The sequence below is a fragment of the Scyliorhinus canicula genome, chromosome 18 (genome assembly GCF_902713615.1).
Source record: "Scyliorhinus canicula chromosome 18, sScyCan1.1, whole genome shotgun sequence".
Classification (NCBI taxonomy): Eukaryota; Metazoa; Chordata; class Chondrichthyes; order Carcharhiniformes; family Scyliorhinidae; genus Scyliorhinus; species Scyliorhinus canicula.
In genome coordinates, this window is record NC_052163.1 from 36,855,318 (window position 1) to 36,876,049 (window position 20,732).

At 46.2% G+C, this 20,732-nt stretch overlaps 1 protein-coding gene across 4 annotated transcripts in view; it reads right to left on the reverse strand.

Annotated features, from left to right (window-relative positions):
* LOC119953086 (septin-9-like) overlaps positions 1 to 20,732 on the reverse strand; it is a 322,986-nt gene that overhangs the window by 85,770 nt on the left and 216,484 nt on the right. The window lies entirely within an intron of this gene.

Here is a 20,732-nt window from a genome sequence, read left to right on the forward strand (position 1 = left end):
GTCCCTGGGGTATTCTGAGCACTTCAATGAAGGAGACGCTGCATTTAAACAGCTCCACAACATTTGCTCTGATTCAAGCCAGGAGGATGGCAGCAAGGAAACCAGCTCCAGGATTTACGGAGGGGGCCCTCAGCCATTTGCTGGATGTCGTAGAGGAGAGGCTGGCCACAATATTCCGTCGGGATGACAGGAGGCCCTCCAGCAAGGTGACAAATTCTGCCAGGGAGAAGGTAGCAGCACTGGATAATGCCAGCAGCCTGCTGGGGACCGGTGTGCAATGTAGGAAAAAGATGAATGACCTACTATGATCAGCAAGGGCAAGTTCTCCCCGTCTCCTCCCTTCCATCACTTCCCAGAATATCACCTGGAACCTACATGCCGCTACCTCGCAGGTTCTCAGCACCCGATCTCCCAGCAACATCCTCAAATACCCCCCAGCACTGCTCATCAGAACCCCACCCAGCTTAGGTGCAGTGCCCACTGTCATCAACCTCTGACCCACCAGACATCCAGCCTTCATTATCCTGCAGGGGAAGGTCGTCCACAACCACTGAGAGAGAGGGAAGACGGACAGTAGGATGTGTGAGCTGACGGACAACATGCTGGTCCAATAGCGGGAAGCGATGAGGGCATCCCTGGTCCTCCTGCATAGGCAAACCCTCGCCTGGTCTCCATCCATCAGTTTCTCCATTGCCTCTTCCGCTACTCACTCTTGGACTTTCTCCTCATCCAAGGAGACATTCCGCTCCTCCAGGTCTTCATCAGTAATGTTGTCCGCCCACTGCTGAGTAAGGTTATGTAGGGCACAGCAGATCACCATAATGTGTGAGACCCTCTGGGGACTGAAATAAAGGGTGCCACCATTGAGGGTTAACTATTGATGATCAATTAGTTTGACGAGCATGAGTTTCAGGAATGCTAGAGGGCATAATTACTTTCTGCATCAGGGATAGGTAAAGCTAAGAGATACCCTTTTTACTCAGGCTGCATAATGCCGAGATCTCATTGCTGTTAGGCCTTTACACTTACTGCTCCTGCACAGACAAACCCTCTCCCCAACCCCCCACTCCCAGGTTGGGCACCGTGTAGCCTTTTCTTTTGGGGTCTCTTCCACTCCCCATGTGTCCCACACCCATAGGTACGGCATACCTCCATGCCACAATCAGCCAACCAACACAGCGATCTAAAATATTCTTAAACAACACAGGCAACTGACTGACAGTCCTCCCAAGAACTTTTTAAACAACACAGACAGAGGGCTTCAGGGCCACAAACACCAGCTGCGACCCCCATGCCGGAAACCCCCAAATTGCTTCCATCCGTGAGCTGCCTAGCGGGCCCTGTCCTCTTGGGACTCCGTGGTGCTAGGGAGCGAGGGGTGCTCCTCTCCTTCCTCCCTCGCAGAGGACATGATGCCTGGTTCCTGTTTTTAAAACCAGGAGTTATTTGCGCCCACTTTACATTGCACCTGGTGGGTGAGAAGATTCAATGAGGTCTGAAGATTCGACTTCAACCTCGCTGGAATGAATTCAGATTGATGCAAATCAGGTTCGTACCCTTCCTCGGGAGGGCCCAGGAAGATCGCTTTCTGAAATCTCTCCGGCGCAAATCCCGTTTTTAGCCTCTTACGATAATTTGCGGCCATTACAGGATTTGCTCCCATGGCTAATAGGCCTGCTAAATCCCACCCATTACCTTTCACCCTTCTTCCTATGTTACCCAAACTGCTGCCATATTCAGTAGCCATTTATCTCTCACTCTCTTCTCCGTTCACACTTAGAGCTAACCCCTTACCCTCTCTTTCATCGTAGGTGTAGAAACAAACAAGGCCCATCTGCCCATTCAACAGGGGGGAGGGGAAGCCTTTGTGAAGATGCAGTGTTGCTCTGATCTGGCCATAACCAGCATCGGGAGACTGGCAAACATACCCCATAAAGGCTAGGTGAGACCCCGTAAAGGCTAGGTTAGGAGTACTGAACTGTTTATGTGCTGAGTTCATAACTAACCAGTTGGACAGGTTTTCCCCAGTTTACCAAAGAAGTTAGTTTTATTATACTTAAACCGATCTAAGTAAAATTATAACACTGCAATCATTTTCACATGTGCGTGCATACTTACACAAACACACACACTACAGAGAACGGGAGGACCGGGTGGCTAAATTAGAGTCCATAAAAGTCAAAATAATTTCAGCCTGCAGTTTGGTGACTTGGCTGGCTTTCGGCCAGATTTGGTGTGTTGGCTATTTCCACTCGGTAGTCTTCTGCCGTTGAGGAAGTTTGAAACTGCAAGTGGATGATCTGTTCTTCTGGAGATACAGCTGGGGAGTGTTGTTTTTTTAAAAAAAAAAATCTCGGTCTGTTGCACATGGCGAGAGCATCAATCAATAGCGGAGAGGGCCCAAAAGCTTGCAAGTGTGGGTGGAGAGCGAACGCGCAATGCAACGAACGAGAGAGAGCGCAAGAGCAAGTTTGAGGGCAGAAAAGCGAGCGGGGGGCAGAGAGTGTGGGGCAGCAAGAAGGAACTCCAGGGTTGAGTTGTCATGTGACTACCTTCTCTAACTAACGAGTAAATCAGACATGATCATGTATTCCATTTGTAACTTTATTCGGTCAGATCTCGTTAAAGCCTCACATCCTATCTAAAGTGCAGCGCACAGACTGGATGTAATACTCCAGCTGAGGCCAAACTATTGCTTCACACAATTCAACATAACCTCCTTGCTCTTGTACTCTATGTCCTTATTAACAAAGCCCATGATACTGTATGCTTTATTAACCACTCTCTCAACCTGTCCTGCCACCTTCAGTGATTTATGCACATATCCACCCAGGCCCCTCTGCTCCTCGCACTGTTGTACCATTTATTTTACATTGTCGCTCCACTTTCTCCCCATGAAGATGAATCACTTTACATTTCTCTGCACTACAGCTGCCACCTATCCACCTTGCCTATGTTCTTTTGAAGTTCTACTCTTCATAGTTCACAAGGCTTCCAAGCTTTTTAATCTTGTGCAAACTTTGAAATTGCATTCTGTACACCAAGGTCTGAGCCATTAATATAGATCAGGGAAAGCAAGGGTCCCAACACTGATCCATGGGGAACTCCACCACAAAACTTCCTGCAGCATGAAAAACATCCATTAACCATTACTCGGTATCCTGTCATTCAGCCAATTTCGAATCCTTGCTGCTACAGTCCCTTTTATTCCATGAGTTGCTTGCTCATAAGTCTGTTTTGCGGCACTGTACCAAACACCCATTTTGAAGTCCTTGTACACCACATCAACAGCACCACCCTCATCAAATCTCATTACCTCTTCAAAGGTCTCCAGCAAGTTAGTTAAACATGATTTTCCCTGAAGAAATCCATGCTGGCTTTTCTTCATTAGCCCAACATTTGTCCATGTGACTGTGAACTTTGTCCAAATTATAATTTCTAAACGTTTTCCCACCACTGATGTTAAGCTGACTGGCCTGCAGTTGCTGGTCTTATCTTTACATCCTTTTTTTAACCCTGACTCCCAATTTATTCCATCCAGGTCCTTTCTTACCCCATGGAAGTTGGCTTTCCCTCAGTCAATTATTCTTAAAGAGGCATAGAGTCCTACAGCACAGAAAAGGCCCTGCGGCCCATCACGCCTGCGCTGGTAACTCTGGATTGTTCTTTGTTCTTTTCCATAGTCAGCCTAAAAGGTAGGTACAACAATCAGTGTCCCAAAAACATTCTCCTACTTGTCATGTGAGAGTACCTGTAAGAAATGGGTGTTTATAAATGGGTGTGTATATAAATATCTGTAGTCAGAGAACCTTTAAGAAATGGGTGTTTATTACTGCAGTGATGTCAGAGAGTGGGTGGAGCTGTCAGCTTTTTGCTTTTGTTTTAGGCTGTTTGCTGCAGGGTGTGTTTTAGTTTCATTTTCAGTGTTGGAGCTGAAGCCAGACCAAGCAGGTGTACTGCTGTCATCTCTGCTATCAAAAAACTATCTCTTGATCATTTGGTGAATTCAGAATCATATATGTTTTCAGTAGTGACTTTAACCTGATGTGCTTCTGGTAAAAGGTGTTTTAAGTCGTATGGATGTTAAAAGGAAAGCTTATAGGATTACTTAGTGTTGTAGTCTTTGGGGCTTGTATTTGAATTAATGGTTACGAAGATGTTCACTGTATGTTTCATAGAACAAATAGTACTTTTCCATTTCTGCTGTACCACACCTGTAGAGTGGGCCATGTGCTCCCCATACCGCAATCTATTAAAAGTTGTGGGTCAGGTGAACTCCATGATACACTTTGGGGTTCTCTAAACCCTGGCCCATAACAAACTGACACTTGATCTACTTGACCCACCTTGTCTCTAAGAATCGTCCAGCAGCGCCTCCTTTTTCATTGAACTGGAAACATTCTGGTACAGAAAAGTTCCCCAAATTCACTCTTGTCCCTCTCTGCCCTTTACATCACTAGTATCCCTATCTGTATTTGGATAATTAAAGTCCCCCATTATAAGTACTCCATCATTTTACACCTCTCTGTAATTTCTTTGTAGATTTGTTCCTCTACATACTTTCCACTAGCTGACTATTTATCAAATACATCAATGTAATTGCACCATTTATTCCTTCGCCAATCCAGCACTGCCATACTCTCCATAATCAAACTGCCCCCTCCCCCATTTCTTAGCTTTTTTGAACACCTTGTATCCAGGGACATTTAAAAATAAGTCCTGCCTTTCTTTGAGCCAGGTTTATGTTATAGCCAGAGAATCAAATTTCCGCACGGCAATCTGCACTTGCGGCTAACCAAACTCCCAAGAATCTGAAGCCCTCCCTGTTTCCAGTCATGGATTCATCTGTCTTCCCATGCTATTTCTGTACTCACTTTTGCTTGGTAATGACAGTCACCCAGAGATGAATACTTTTGAAGTCCTGCTGCTCATTTTCTACCTAGTTCCCCAATTCCACATGCAGGACTGCATCACTCCATTGACCCATGTTATTGGTACTGACATAGTGACATACTGACATTGGGGCAGCACGGTAGCATGGTGGTTAGCATAAATGCTTCACAGCTCCAGGGTCCCAGGTTCGATTCCCGGCTGGGTCACTGTCTGTGCGGAGTCTGCACGTCCTCCCCGTGTGTGCGTGGGTTTCCTCCGGGTGCTCCGGTTTCCTCCCACAGTCCAAAGATGTGCGGGTTAGGTGGATTGGCCATGCTAAATTGCCCGTAGTGTCCTAAAAAGTAAGGTTAATGGGGGGGGGGGGGGGGTTGTTGGGTTACGGGTATAGGGTGGATACGTGGGTTTGAGTAGGGAGATCATTGCTCGGCACAACATCGAGGGCCGAAGGGCCTGTTCTGTGCTGTACTGTTCTATAGACCATGAATTCTGGCTGTTCAGGGTGTTGTCGCCACTCAATTACATCCTTGAACCTGGCACCAGGGAGGCAACACTCAAGTTTAGGTTCATGTCTGCAACCACAGAAATGCCCATCTATTCCCCCAACTATCGAATCACCTATTGCTATTGTTCCTCCGGCCTGTCTTGTACCCCTCCTGTATAGCTGAGCCACCTGTGGTACAATGGACTTGGCTTTGGCTACATTCCCCAAATCAACCAATCACTCCCAGCAGTCTTCAGAACTGAACAATAATAATAATAATAATCTTTATCGTCACAAGTAGGCCGAAATTAACACCGCAATAAAGTTACTGTGAAAAGCCGCTAGTCGCCACATTCCGGCGCCTGTTCGGGTACACTGAGTGAGAATTCAGAATGTCCAAATTACAGGACTTGTGGGAAGGAACCGGAGCACCCGGAGGAAACCCACACAGACACAGGGAGAACGTGCAGACTCCGCACAGATATAGTGACCCAAGTCGGGAATCGAACCTGGGACCTGGCCAATTTGAAGCAACTGTGCTAACCACTGTGCTACTGTGCCGCCCATACTGGTTGGACAATAGGATGCACCCCGGGGTCTCCTGCTCTACCTGCCTGTTCCTTTTTGACTGTCAGGTGGTGGCCCATTCCCTCTCTCCTTGCATTTACTTAAGCTGGCGGGGTGTCCACATCTATAAACGTGCTATTCACTTATAACTCTCCACCTCACGGATGCTCCATAGTGACGCCAGCTGCTGCTCAAATTCGGTAATCCAGAGCTCGAGCTGCTGCAACAGATGACACGTCCTGCACAAATGGTGATTCAGGGCATGGGAAGCACCCCGGAGTTCCCACATAGCACATGACGATTTTTCTATTTATCAACTGATAACATTGTTACTCTGAATAAACCTTACTACTGACAATAATTGTTGGCAATACCAATCCAGCTATATCAATATTAATAAAACTCATTGGGGCAGCACGTGGCACAGTGGATAGCATTGGGACTAGGGCGCTGAGGACTCGGGTTCGAATCCCGGCCCTGGGTCACTGCCCGTGTGGAGTTTGCACATTTTCCCCGTATCTGCGTGGGTTTCCCCTCACCAACCAAAGATGTGCAGGTTAGGTGGATTCGCCATGCTAATTGGAGAAGAAAATAATTGGGTACTCTAAATTTATAGAAAAAACCTTACTAATACTGATAAACTTTACCAACAATTAGTACACCTCATTAATAGCAATAAACATTACTTAAGAAAGTAAGATAATAATCAAGAACAAATAATCAAGTCAGGTAACATCATTAGGAGTAGGAAAATGATTGAAGCCAAATGAGAAGGAAAGAATGGAGAAAACAAAAAAACTAAAGCAAAAAAGCTAAACAAGATAAATAAGTATGGTTCTGGACCAGTGCCTTTTATATAAGTTTGTGTTTGTACACAGGAAAATATGCAAGTAAATCAAGCCAAGCCAAAAATAAGTACATCATGAACTCATATAGAAATGGAAAAATCAGATCATGATATGGAGCCTAGACCAAAGATTTCAGTTTCTTTGTAAGCATAACATTATTCAATTAGAAAATATATTAGTCAGGTTGGATGTCCGCCCACCAGATCATGAATTGAATAATAGAAGAGAAAATAGGCTGATTCCAGTCAAATGAAAATGTATTGGCCAAGCTGTTTCAGTGCAGTTACAACACTCTCATCTGCCCAGCAATTGGGAAAATTGCCCAAGTGTGTCCTGTACACAAGAAACAGAACAAATCCAACCCAGCTGATTACCGCTCCACCAGTTAACTCTCATTCATCAAGAAAGTGATGGAAGGAGTCATCAACAGCACTATCAAGCAGCACTTCGTCATAGAATTTACAGTGCAGAAGGAGGACATTCGGCCCATTGAGTCTGCACCGGCTCCTGGAAAGAGCACCCTACCCAAGGTTAACACCTCCACCCTATCCCCATAACCCAGTAACCCCACCCAACACTAAGGGCAATTTTGGACACGAAGGGCAATTTATCATGTTCAATCCACCTAACTTGCACATCTTTGGACTGTGGGAGGAAACCGGAGCACCCGGAGGAAACCCACGCACACACAGGGAGGATGTGCAGACTCCGCACAGACAGTGACCCAAGCTGGAATCGAACCTGGGACCCTGGAGCTGTGAAGCGATTGTGCTATCCACAATGCTACCGTGCTGCCCTACTTACTCAGTAATAACCTGCTCACTGATGCTCAGTGTGCGTTCCACCAGGGCCACTCAGCTTCTGGTCTCATTACAGCCTTGGTTCAAACATGGACAAAAGAGTTGAAATCCAGAGGTGAGGGGACAAAGACTGCCATTGACAGCAAGGCAGTATTTAGAGTATGGCATCAAGGACCCATAGCTAAATTGGAGTCAATGGGAACCAGGGGAAAAACCCTCCTCTGGTTGGAGTCATACCTGGCACAAAGAAAGAGGTCAATCATCTCAGCCCCAGGATATCACTGCAGGAGTTCCACAGTATCCTAGGCCCAACCATCTTCAGCTGCTTCATCAATGACCTCATTTCCATCATCCGAAATTCACTAGACTCTGGGGTGGGTCCCGGTGGATTGGAAATTAGCAAACGTGACGCCACTGTTTAAAAAAGGAGGTAGGCAGAAAGCAGGAAATTATAGGCCAGTGAGTTTAACTTCGGTAATAGGGAAGATGCTGGAATCTATCATCAAGGAAGAAATTGCGAGGCATCTGGATAGAAATTGTACCATTGGGCAGACGCAGCATGGGTTCGTAAAAGGCAGGTCGTGCCTAACTAATTTAGTGGAATTTTTTGAGGACATTACCAGTGCAGTAGATAACGGGGAGCCGATGGATGTGGTATATCTGGATTTCCAGAAAGCCTTTGACAAGGTGCCACACAAAAGGTTGCTGCATAAGATAAAGATGCATGGCATTAAGGGTAAAGTAGTAGCATGGATAGAGGATTGGTTAATTAATAGAAAGCAAAGAGTTGGGATAAATGGGTGTTTCTCTGGTTGGCAATCAGTAGCTAGTGGTGTCCCTCAGGGATCCGTGTTGGGCCCACAATTGACATTGATGATTTGGAGTTGGGGACCAAGGGCAATGTGTCCAAGTTTGCAGATGACACTAAGATGAGTGGTAAAGCGAAAAGTGCAGAGGATACTGGAAGTCTGCAGAGGGATTTGGATAGGTTAAGTGAATGGGCTCGGGTCTGGCAGATGGAATACAATGTTGACAAATGTGAGGTTATCCATTTTGGTAGGAATAACAGCAAACGGGATTATTATTTAAACGATAAAATATTAAAGCATGCCGCTGTTCAGAGAGACTTGGGTGTGCTAGTGCATGAGTCACAGAAGGTTGGTTTACAAGTGCAACAGGTGATTAAGAAGGCAAATGGAATTTTGTCCTTCATTGCTAGAGGGATGGAGTTTAAGACTAGGGAGGTTATGTTGCAATTGTATAAGGTGTTAGTGCGGCCACACCTGGAGTATTGTGTTCAGTTTTGGTCTCCTTACTTGAGAAAGGACGTACTGGCGCTGGAGGGTGTGCAGAGGAGATTCACTAGGTTAATCCCAGAGCTGAAGGGGTTGGATTATGAGGAGAGGTTGAGTAGACTGGGACTGTACTCGTTGGAATTTAGAAGGATGAGGGGGGATCTTATAGAAACATTTAAAATTATGAAGGGAATAGATAGGATAGATGCGGGCAGGTTGTTTCCACTGGCGGGTGACAGCAGAACTAGGGGGCATAGCCTCAAAATAAGGGGAAGTAGATTTAGAACTGAGTTTAGGAGGAACTTCTTCACCCAAAGGGTTGTGAATCTATGGAATTCCTTGCCCAGTGAAGCAGTTGAGGCTCCTTCATTACATGTTTTTAAGGTAAAGATAGATAGTTTTTTGAAGAATAAAGGGATTAAGGGTTATGGTGTTCGGGCCGGAAAGTGGAGCTGAGTCCACAAAAGATCAGCCATGATCTCATTGAATGGCGGAGCAGGCTCGAGGGGCCAGATGGCCTACTCCTGCTCCTAGTTCTTATGTTCTTATGTTCTTATAAGGTCAGAAATGAGGATGTTCGCTGATGACTGTACAATGTTCAGTATCATTCGCGATTCTTCAGATACTGAAGCAGTCTATGTCCAAATGCAGCAAGTTCTGGACAATATCCAGGGGTGACAAATGGAAAGTAACATTTGCACCATACAAGTGCCAGGAAATGACCATTTCCAACAAGTCAGGATCGAACCCTCGTCCTTTGACATTCAATGGCCATGATCATCGCTAAGTCGCCCACTATCAACATCCTGGGCGGGGTTAATGTTGACCAGAAACTGAACTGGACTAACCATATAGACACTCTGGCTACCAGAGCAGGTCAATGGATATGAATCCAGTGGTGAGTAACTCAATAACTGCGGCCCCAAAGCTTGTCCCTGACTTGGAAATATATCACCATTCCTTCACAGTCACTGGTTCAAAATAATGGAATTCCCTCCATAACAACACGGAGTGTAGCTGTACCTCAGGGACTGCAGCAGTTCAAGGAGGTAGCTCACCACCACCTTCTCAAGAGCAACAAGGGATGGGCAGAAATGAATAAAAAAAAACGCCGCCTAATTAGAAACACACAAGCAAAGATTTAAGGCATGATCTAACGGCCCCATTGTGCCTGACTCGGGACTCGACAAGGCCAGTAAATTTCGGAAGGGGCCAGTCACGAAATTTAAAACGCTCGTTACGCCTTGTGAGATCCAACGAGATCTCGCGAGACGTCATGATGTGGATCCTGCCCTCGATGGCGGGATCCAGATTTGTACATTCAAGTGAGTAGTTAGTTGGAGTTACCCAAGGCCCAGGATCGAACAGTCTCACCTCGGAGACCCTGCTGTGTTGCTGTTGAGCTCTGGTCTCCACGTCTCTGGTGGACCAGACGTATCGGCACTTAGGGGGATCTACCAGGTAATCGGCGCCCCCGGGTGGTCGGGCTCTGGGCAAGGTGCCACCCAGGCACTGCCAGCTTGGAACCCTGGCAGTGCGACCCAGGCACCCCGACTGAACTCGTTTTGTGGAGGAAACGAGTCCAGGTGCGACCTCAGTGGGGCATTCCTCACCGAGTCCTGAAAAAGAAACGGAGTCCCGTTTCAAAGCAAGGTTGCTCTCGACGCTGCAGGCGCAGGGAAACACCCTGCTAAACATGCACAAAATAGGACTCTTATTTTTCCATTAATTTGTGCCCTTATTTTCCTTCAAAGGCTTCATCCTTGACTCTCGTTGATTTCTCAAGTTCAGAGTCATTTTGTAATGTTGAATTGACTTCTATCAGGATTCCAATCTATTGCACAGCCCACCAGGGGAGGAAATGACTACGACAGACTCCAAGGCCTTTATCAATGTTGGGGAGCTATTAGATCTCTAGGGTAACCAAGCCAATTTAGAGAATAGGGAAGATAAATTGATATATTGTGCACCCCTGGGACCTATAAAATTATAATGACCCATTATACTACTGAAATGGTGGACACCAAAAGTGCCTGGCATTCCTAGCATCCAGTATTACTGCGAGGTCAAGTGACAAAATATACTGCTGATGACATATTCCAGTAATTTTCATCTAATTAAAACATGTTATCCTACGAAATAGAGTGGATACACTGGATGCTGAAATTAACCTTAGTGGGAATTGCAGGAAGCGGCAGCAGTGGTTGGGGTGCCATGGGAACAGCTCCCAGCTCGATTTTCATTCCCCGCCCACTGGAATCACATTACAGAGCCAGCTAGTCTCCAAAGGGCTGACTGCTCCGTAGACTGCAAAGGAATGTTGTTAACAGATCCAGGTTTCCATCAACTGCCGAATAATGTCAGTTCCCCAGTCCATTTAATTTTTTTACTCAACAGTATGCAGGCTGTAGCTCTCCAGCCCATTTCCCCACTTACTTAGCAGTCAAGACAAGTGCGGAAATGTTCAGACAAATTCCTAAATCAATGCTAAAACGTGCTGTTATTACTGATGAGGCGTGAATGTGTGTGTTAAAGAGCAAGTTGACCATTAAATACTGGAGGATTGAGGATCGTTATTTGTTCAGATCAGGAATTTGCATCAGTGTTGGAAATATGACTGCAGAAGAAGTGAACAGAAAGCGAATAGATTGGGACTCTTGTGTTCCTCTGATGTGTGCTGGACTGCAATTCAACCTGATCAATTCATTCAGGTTCAGTGCTACTCGTCTCTGCTTTAATCGCCATCGCAAATAACAGTTACCAGAGACTGCGGTTATAAGTTGACCGTTGAAACCTCAAAAGAGCCTTCCAGACACAGGGCTGGACATATATGCCAAATATAAAATACAAACCGCTGGTGATACTGAAGTGTGAAAAAAAACAAGTAATTCATATTAAATTAATGTGGAATAGTTCATTGAATAAATTAATTATACAAAGATATCCCCAATCAAAATCAAAGCATTTTTAAATGGTCTTTGGCATTCGTTGCAAAGAGTTACCTTGGCTATGGCTACATTGTAAGGATCCCACTCTGGATCAGATTTAGTGCATTTGCTTTCAAAATCTTCACAACTAATCATCTTCCTCTCCAGCCACTGAATTGGATGTTCTGTATTTTTTGAACAATCTGATGACACTTGGCGCATTAATAGCATCCGATAACTGCACAATAAAAGTGCGGCAGCAGGCATATTTCCAATCTTTGCAAAGATTCTTTTCTCTGTCAACTATCCACCCATTCCAGTTTGCACAAACGTGGTCCATCAATGGCTTGTTGAAGCACACATCCGAAGGTTCAACTATGGAAGTTAGATCTCCTGATATAACAGCAATGTGGGTGTCTTTTCTTCGCAGGAACCTTGTGGTGGTATGATTTGCATAGCTGTCTGCCATTGGTGCAGAACACTGGCTTACCATTGGCCCTGGTCGGTCATGTGCCACTCGACCGATTGGTTGAGACCAGTCATGTGACGGCTCTCCGCTTGGTCGAGAGGCTGAGTTAACCCCGCCTCCAGAGCGAGTATAAATAACCAGAACGCCCGGCGGTCGTCCATTTACTGTAGTCGACCACAGGGCTAACTTCTAGCTTATTAAAGCCTAACTTTTGTACAGCAACTCGTCTCGCGTTCGATTGATGGCTCATCAAACCTCTTGATCTCACTAGTTATATGGGATCTGAACATGTCCCACACTAATATGCTGCATTCTTTACATAGACCACTGGGATGCTTAATCCACAGATTTTGGAGCTACAACTTCACTCCCTCCTCACCCATCCAACCCTTCTCATGGACACTTCCAGAAAATCCCCTGCAGGACTCTATTTTCAGCAGGGTTTTACATTTTAAAATTACAATTGGCTTTAATTTTGTTCCATCAATTATGGAGGTTATTTATACTATGAATCTTGTCTTGTCACGTCTAATAGATTTCACTCAAACGGTTTTAAACCTTTCCCCCTAGTTTAGTTGCTGGACATACCAAAATTTGTAGCTCTTCATCCGTATTGACGACGTGAGTGAATGGATATTTGCGTTTTTGAGGCTGTCTGATGACGAATTGTGAGAAACCAGTAGTTTAGACATTGGGGCCTGTCGGGGCTCTCTGAGCAACCCTGGTCATCTGTTGCAACACAACTGTTGCATTCCATAAAGCAGCTACACCAGTTAGCTGTTGATGTGAAATCTTTGCTGCATTCAGGGTTTGATTTGGCCCACCTAAATGTACATTTAGGCATTGCATTTCTGGTGATGATGTAACTGTTCTGACTATTTTCCAGGACACATTCCCATACATGTTTCTCAAGATCAGGCCTGTGGTTGGTCCTTGTTCTGGTCACACATTTGGTCTTGGGCATCTTCTTCATGGCAGACTTCTCCTTGTATTTTTGCACCAGCTTTTCACCAACGCTGAATTCTCTCGCTGCAGCACCATTATTCAACAAGTTAGAAAATGTTATGACTTTAAGCTTGAAAGCAGATTTGTACTTCATTAATTTTGCTGGCGGACTTGCTCTGCCATGTACAGCCTGCTCTGGGTGAGCATGTCTTAGACTCCAAAGCATCTTTTTCACAACGCAAGCCTGTATCGCTGGCTCGATCCCATGCACTGACTGACAGGATAAGGCAAGTAGAACATGCATTTCCAGGGTGAAATATGGAGGGCAAGTAGTGATGTGAGTGTAGCTGAAAAATTATGGGAAGGGGTCAACTTATTGCAGAGTACATGCAAAAACATGATTCTCTGATTCCAAAGAAATGGGGTCACCTCAGACACCATGTCAAATAAAACATTGTGGATCTATGGTAGCTTTGAATTTACATTTTGCCACTGGCTTCAACAGAAATTCTCCTCAGCACAACCAATTCAGATGACTGAACAACACACTGTGAAGTGGAATGTCCCATCACTAACCAAAATACTTGTCAATCCCACGTTAAAAAAAGCCTCAAGGTTTAACGTTTGCCAACACTCATTACCCAGACCTAACTTACTGTATCATTCCAGTCCGTCAAAGTATGCACTGTTAGAAGCTCTAGAATTTTGACCCAGCACAATTCTTATATTGTAAAAGCACATCGGACGCACATTACCGCTGCCAACATGCAATTTCTTTTACAGCTTAGACTGTAGATTAAGTTGTTCTTTTTTTTTTACATCACTTGCTTAATTTTGAATCTTCAATAAAAATCAAAACATATAAATAAAGTCTTTGTTTAATGAATAAAGCCAGATGGATAAATTATTCTTTTAAGTATTATCACATGTACAAGATGCAACTGGAATCAAGTTCTTCTTTAATTATTCTGTACTGTACGCCAAACAAGTTCCATTGTTTAGTGTTGGACTTTATCTGTATTGGTTTCAGTGGCTGTGTTTCTATGTCATCTGCTTTGGCTTTGCATTCTCCATTTATACACATAGTATAATTCTTCCTGCAAATAGAGATGATCCAGCTGGAAATTTGCATTACCACCCCACAAGTACTGATGGGGTAGGTAGGTTGTGAAGGTCAGGTCACAAGTCGAATGCTGTTCTTTTTTCTATGGCTCCTAGGAGGATAGTCTTTTCCTCCACATGTTCGCTCTTTGGATGTTTTTTTCTAAATACTATTTGATTGAGTTTTGCTTTTGGCTAGTTCATCTTTAACCAGTGAATTCTTGTCACCATCATACCAGCTTCATCACTTAAGAGAGCAGTGGTGGAGCGGGATCATCGATTGAGAGCAGATATTTCCCCAGACTGAAGCTGTATGGAGAAGTACATGGATTAGCTTCAGGAAGTGCCAGCACCCCGATGGCCCAGATGGTTAAAAGACAGTAAGTTAGCCAAGTTATATGGAGCTGGGGGCTCACACGGTCTATTCTAAATCTGTGCTAGGTTAGTTATCTCAACTGTGGTAATGGTATACCGGCCAAATTGATCTCAGTAACTCCAGGACAGAAAGAAGTCAGGTTTATTCCCTCTTAGTTTGTATCTAACGCTACTTGCTGCAAGTGCATGCACAAGTGTTTAAAGTCTTAGATGTACAATGGACACATACAGAAGGTGCAGGAACATTACTGATGGAACCAGCAAGATGTCAATATTTTCAAAAGACACGATAAGGGGAGAAAGTTGGTAGAAAACCAGGAAAATTCTATGGGCATTCCAACCCCCGTCTTCCCTCCCGGTTCTCTGCCCCCCCCCCCTCCCTCTCGCACCCCCCCCCCTCCCTCTCGCACTCCCCCCCCCCCCCCAACCGATTCTCCAGTCCCACCCCCTCATGGGCTCCGAGGGCCCCATTCATTTCCACCGAATAATCTCAGAAGCTTCTTGGATTGCCAAATGGGAAAAAAAAATTTGAGCTTGGCATATATTTTCCATTTTTAAAAGAAAGGGTATTAGAACATAGGAAAATTGGAAATGAAAGTATTTAGTGGCAGAGGAACATTACAAATAAGACATCATGTTAAATCATATAATCACTTCCTTCATTATTTGAGAGGCAATCAATTATCAGTAAACATACTATTCTCAATCTGCATAAAGTAAATGCCCACCAGTGGAGATCTTACAGCAAGCAATATGTTGTTGTGGAACATTTAATTAGTAATTGGAATAATTTAGTTATTTCCCACAATTTCTGGAATATGACGCTCAATCCAGAACTGCAATTTCCTCGCAACCAAAAGATGCGCGTGTGGATCAGGGAAGGACATTCTGGAAGGGGTCTGGGTTCTGGGGCAAGTGTGCTGAACAAGGTTTTCCAGCAGAACTGGCTTGGTGGATGGCACTCAGAGAAGGCAGGACACACAAGGATGGAGGAGGCTTGGGAGATTTGAGGTCTCGAGGTGGAAGTCCGAACTGATTGTCGGTCTATCTCCTTCTCCAATTCCTTACAGATAGCAAAATAAATGGTGGTGTCGGTCGCGAAAAGGATGCCCTTGCGTGCTGGTGGCATCTCAGGCAGCCTGACGCCAAAAGAAGGCAGCAACATTGACGCAGGCTGGAGGTGGCACCCCACGTGCAGGCGGCCGCCGGACACCCTGAAGACCCTGCCGTCCATCAGATCGAGGAGGAACCCAAAGGGGCACGTCAGCGATGGCCCAAGATGTACAGGCGTCGGTGGTCTTTCGAGGAGATGACGGCTAGCATGTGCCTCAGGAGACCCCGTCTCAACAAAGAGACAGTGCGGCCCCAGTGCCACTGTGGAAGGAAACCGGAGTACCCGGAGGAAACCCACGCAAACACGAAGAGAACGTGCAAAGTCCACACAGTCACTCGAGGTCGGAATCAAACCTGGATCCTTGGCACTGTTAGGCAGCAGCGCTAACCACTGTGCTGTCCTGGAATGAATAAAAATTCGTGGAGGAGTAGAACGCTCCCCTTGTTCTTGAAGGTCACCACCGCCCTGAATTTTTATTCATTCCAGGACAGCACAGTGGTTAGCACTGCTGCCTCACAGTGCCAGGGATCCAGGTTTGATTCCGACCTCGAGTGACTGTGTGGACTTTGCACATTCTCTACGTGTCTGCGTGGGTTTCCTCCGGGTGCTCCGGTTTCCTTCCACAGTCCAAAGATGTGCAGGTTAGGTGGATTGGCCATGATCAATTTCCCTTAGTGTCCAAAGCATGTAATGGGGATAGGGCGGGGGAGTGGCTCTAGGTAGGGTGCTCTTTCAGAGGGTTGTTGTAGACTCGATGGGCTGAATGGCCTTCTTCTGCACTGTAGGGATGCGGGGACTTGGAGCATTTCACAAGCTGCAGCCCACAAGTGCATCCGTGAGGTCACAGATGCCCTGTATACCCAAGCAGAGGACTTTATCAACTCGGAGTTGGACCAAGCCCACCAAGATACCCGGGATGCAAGATTCTCTGCCATTGCCAGGTCAGGGGGTAATTGATGACAGGATGTGCACTGGAGTAGCAGAGAATGCCCTTCATTAACAGGAAGAGGTTCCACTCCCCGAATGTTCAACCTGTGTGCAACCACCACCACCACCTCTAGATCATGCATGTGTGCGCAAGCTTCCCAGGGAGTGTGCATGGCAGCTACATCCTGGGACACTCAGAGCCCTGGTGTCTTCGAGGACCACCGCAGGAGGATGGGATCCATCTGGGGAGATAAGGGGTACCTGCTGAGGTCCTGGCTGATGACGTTAGAGCGAAGACCACAGAGCGAAGAGGAGACCCGATATAATGAGGCCCATGTTGCAAGCCGTGCTGTCATTAAACAGCGTATCGGACCGCTAAAAATGAGATTCTGGTGTTTGCACTGCTCTGGTGGCGCACTGTAGTACGCCCCCCAGAGGATCTGCTGTGCTCTCTACAAAGTGGCACAGCAGCGGGGTGACATGCTGATGGAGGAGGGACATGCAGCCTCATCTGAGGAGGAGCCGCCGGACCCGGAGGGGATGGTGGATGAGCCCGACAGCAGCCGCAGGAGGAGGGTGAAGGACAGGCAGCAGGAAGCGTGGACATGCCCAGAAGACCAAAGGCCCTCAACCTCTCCCGCTTCTCATAGGACGAGGCTTTGTCTGGTGCCAACTTCCCTATTCCTCCCTCCCAGGGTCTGTGTAACATCACCACAGTGAGAGTGGCCTGTGTCCGCACTGTTAGCGGGTCGATATACAAGGCAGGAGGGTAATGATCACTCACTCTGAGGCAATCTCTGGTGATCCTCAGTTTATGTCAAATTCTGACTCCTGTCTTTCTGCTGACAGCGCGCTCACACCCATTCTCTGAATGGAGTCTCCATCGGAGGCGCTTGTTCCTGGACCACTGTGCCCGGGGGAAGAGGAGGGGGAGCGTAGGGCAAGAGGGGGTGTGGTGCAGGCAGGCCCACTGTGAAGATTAACATGGCAGAGGCTTCACATGTATCAGGAGCAACCTGTCTTAATCGTGAACATTTGATATTTCCATTCCCTTAGCTACAGATTGTTACTCATATTCCATTCCCCCCCCCCCCCCCTCCCCAACTCCACGATCTTCAATCTTCTTCATCTTTCATGGTCTATTGAAATGTCTCGGTGTGTCCCCAGGATGCACATCAGGGGTGGAGGCAGCTGCTGCTTTTCGTGCCCTGTAGCCTTTGACGTCTTGTGGACATCCTCTGGCACTGACATCACCGTGCCATCCTGTTCTGCCCGTTGCCCTTGATATCTGCTGAGGGGGGGATTCAGAAGAACTAGAGACCACCGTCGTCCCCTTGGTGGCAGGCCCTGAGCTGGCTTCCAGCGCTTCCTCCTCCCTGACGGTGCCCGTAGGGCCCCATATATCTCCATGGGACAGAGGGGCAGCTGGGATGAGCTCTGGAGGCTTTGGAGTCATTTGGCTCTGCCAGCCTTGGCGCATCTCCATTGCCTCAGCATAGTGTCAATGCCCTCGACGATGCTCCTTAGTGTCTGGGCCATGCTCTGCAGTGCCTCGGCAATGTCGACCTGTGCATGGTACATGTCCCTCAGTGACTGGGACATAATGTCGAGGCCCTCAGCCATGGCTGTCACAGACTAAGCCGTGCCTTGGACACCACCACTCAAGAGCTGACCTCTTGGCTAAAGGCTTTCCACTCCGGTCGCTACCCTAGCAGTGTTGGCCTCAGTGCCACACAATGTCAGCATCATCTCTTGCATCTGTCGCCTTTAGGACTCCTCCAATTGGCTTTACACTCATTGGAACGTCGCTGACATCCCCTTCTGAATCTCACGGCCGGGTCCCAGCATCTGCAGCAGCTCTGGGATAACCTTGTCCAGGGGCATCTGACTGGGACTCCACACGGTCCTGGGGTCCATGAGTCAGGCCTTGATCACTAGTACCGTGCGGTGATGAGAAGACTAACTTCTGTCCACCTTACCATTTCTTTTGAGTGAGAAATCTAACATCAAGTCAGTGCTGAAAAACATACCACTTTCCCTCGAGTAACATGTCAGCTCCATGTTACCACATCAGCTGAAAAAAAGGTACAAAATTAAAAGGGCTTGGAATAGAGCACACAGGAAGGATCTATTCTTCTCTCTGAGTGATCAATAAGCAGAGGGTTAGATTTAAAGTAATTGGCAGAAGGATTAGAGGGCACTTGAAGAAAAACATTTTCATCCACAGGGTTATAATAATAATAATCTTTATTAGTGTCACACCAATGAAGTTACTGTGAAAATCCCTTAGTCGCCACAGTCCGGTGCTTGTTCGGGCACACAGAGGGATAATTCAGAATGTCCAATTCACCTAACAAGCACGTCTTTGGGGACTTGTGGGAGGAAACTGGAGCACCCCGAGGAAACCCACGCAGATACAGGGAGAACGTGCAGACTCCGCACAGACAGTAACCCAAGTTGGGAATCGAACCTGGGATCCTGGCATTATGAAGCAACAGTGCTAACCACTGTGCTACCGTGGGTTCTGGGAGTCTGGAACTCACTGCTTGAAAGGGTAGCAGAGGCAGAAACCCCCTTATTGTATCTAAAAATACTTGAATTCCGACTTTTGGTTCTGTAGCCTTCAGGGCAATGGACCAAGTGCTGCAATGGGATTAGGTTGGAGGACTAGGTTGGAGGACTAGGTTGGAGGACTAGGTTGGAGGACTAGGTTGGAGGACTAGGTTGGAGGACTAGGTTGGAGGACTAGGTTGGAGGACTAGGTTGGAGGACTAGGTTGGAGGACTAGGTTGGAGGACTAGGTTGGAGGACTAGGTTGGAGGACTAGGTTGGAGGACTAGGTTGGAGGACTAGGTTGGAGGACTAGGTTGGAGGACTCTTCTTTTGGCCAACGCAGACACAATGTAGCGAATAACCTCTTCCTGTGCCGCAAACCGCAAATATTCTACATTTCTACAATCAGGCTACAACCAATGGAAACATAGCTGAATTATGCTATTTTGTACATAATGCCTTGTTTCAAACATGCACCCCACTCAATATGCAAAATGGGGTTTTATCAAGTGGTGCAATAAAATTTACAAATCAAGTTATTTTCTTATCAAGCACAATTTCTGAGAGCACATGGGGTTTACGACAACAGGAGAAAAGTAATTGGGTCATTAGTGCATTGGAGGCTGTCATTACATTTAAGATAGCATCTGACTGCCCTTGGGTATGGAGGCCAATCTACAATATTTATAGATGTTGCAAAGCACCAATTAGTGCTCAACAGTCTCAACACTTAATTAACAAAGGAAGGAAAACTACTTCAGGACTTGATAACAAATGTTCAAATATAGCTTCCAGATGTGAACCAAATAGAGGATGCATTATCTTTATTATACAAGACATAATCTTAAACATGTAACTGAAGGCACTGTACGCCACAGATATCGCCAACAAAAACACAACTTACAGAAAAAGCTGATTCATCATCGACATGAAACAGGAATGAAATAATTGACAGAATATTTTGGATGCTTTTCTTTTTAATCACAGAATTATTACAGCGCGGAAGGCGGTCATTTTGTCCATCGTGTCTGCATGAATCAAGTTTACAAGTGATAAAATTATAAGTGTCCTCAATGTCCTTTGTTGGACCATCTTTGCAGCTGTGAATCAATCAATTAATGTAGGTTTCAATGCCTTTGATCAAGGAAAATGTACCTTTACCATTCTATTCCCAGCTCGTGGGAGATCAACTTGCCTCAGACATTGTAGACCAGCTCATTTTTCACAACAGTCTTACTTCAGAGGATGCAAAGGAGCAGGCTGCAGCAGGAAGTGGGAATCTGCCCCTTCTCTTCCCGAGAGCATTTGAAGAGTATTAAAAAGGCAACACTAGGAGCCAAGCTTTGTTTGGCACAAGGTACATCTATCATTGCTGTTCCTGGGCTCAGCCATTGGGAACAAACTATCAGAGGTGCAAAATGTACGCTGGTTTCAACA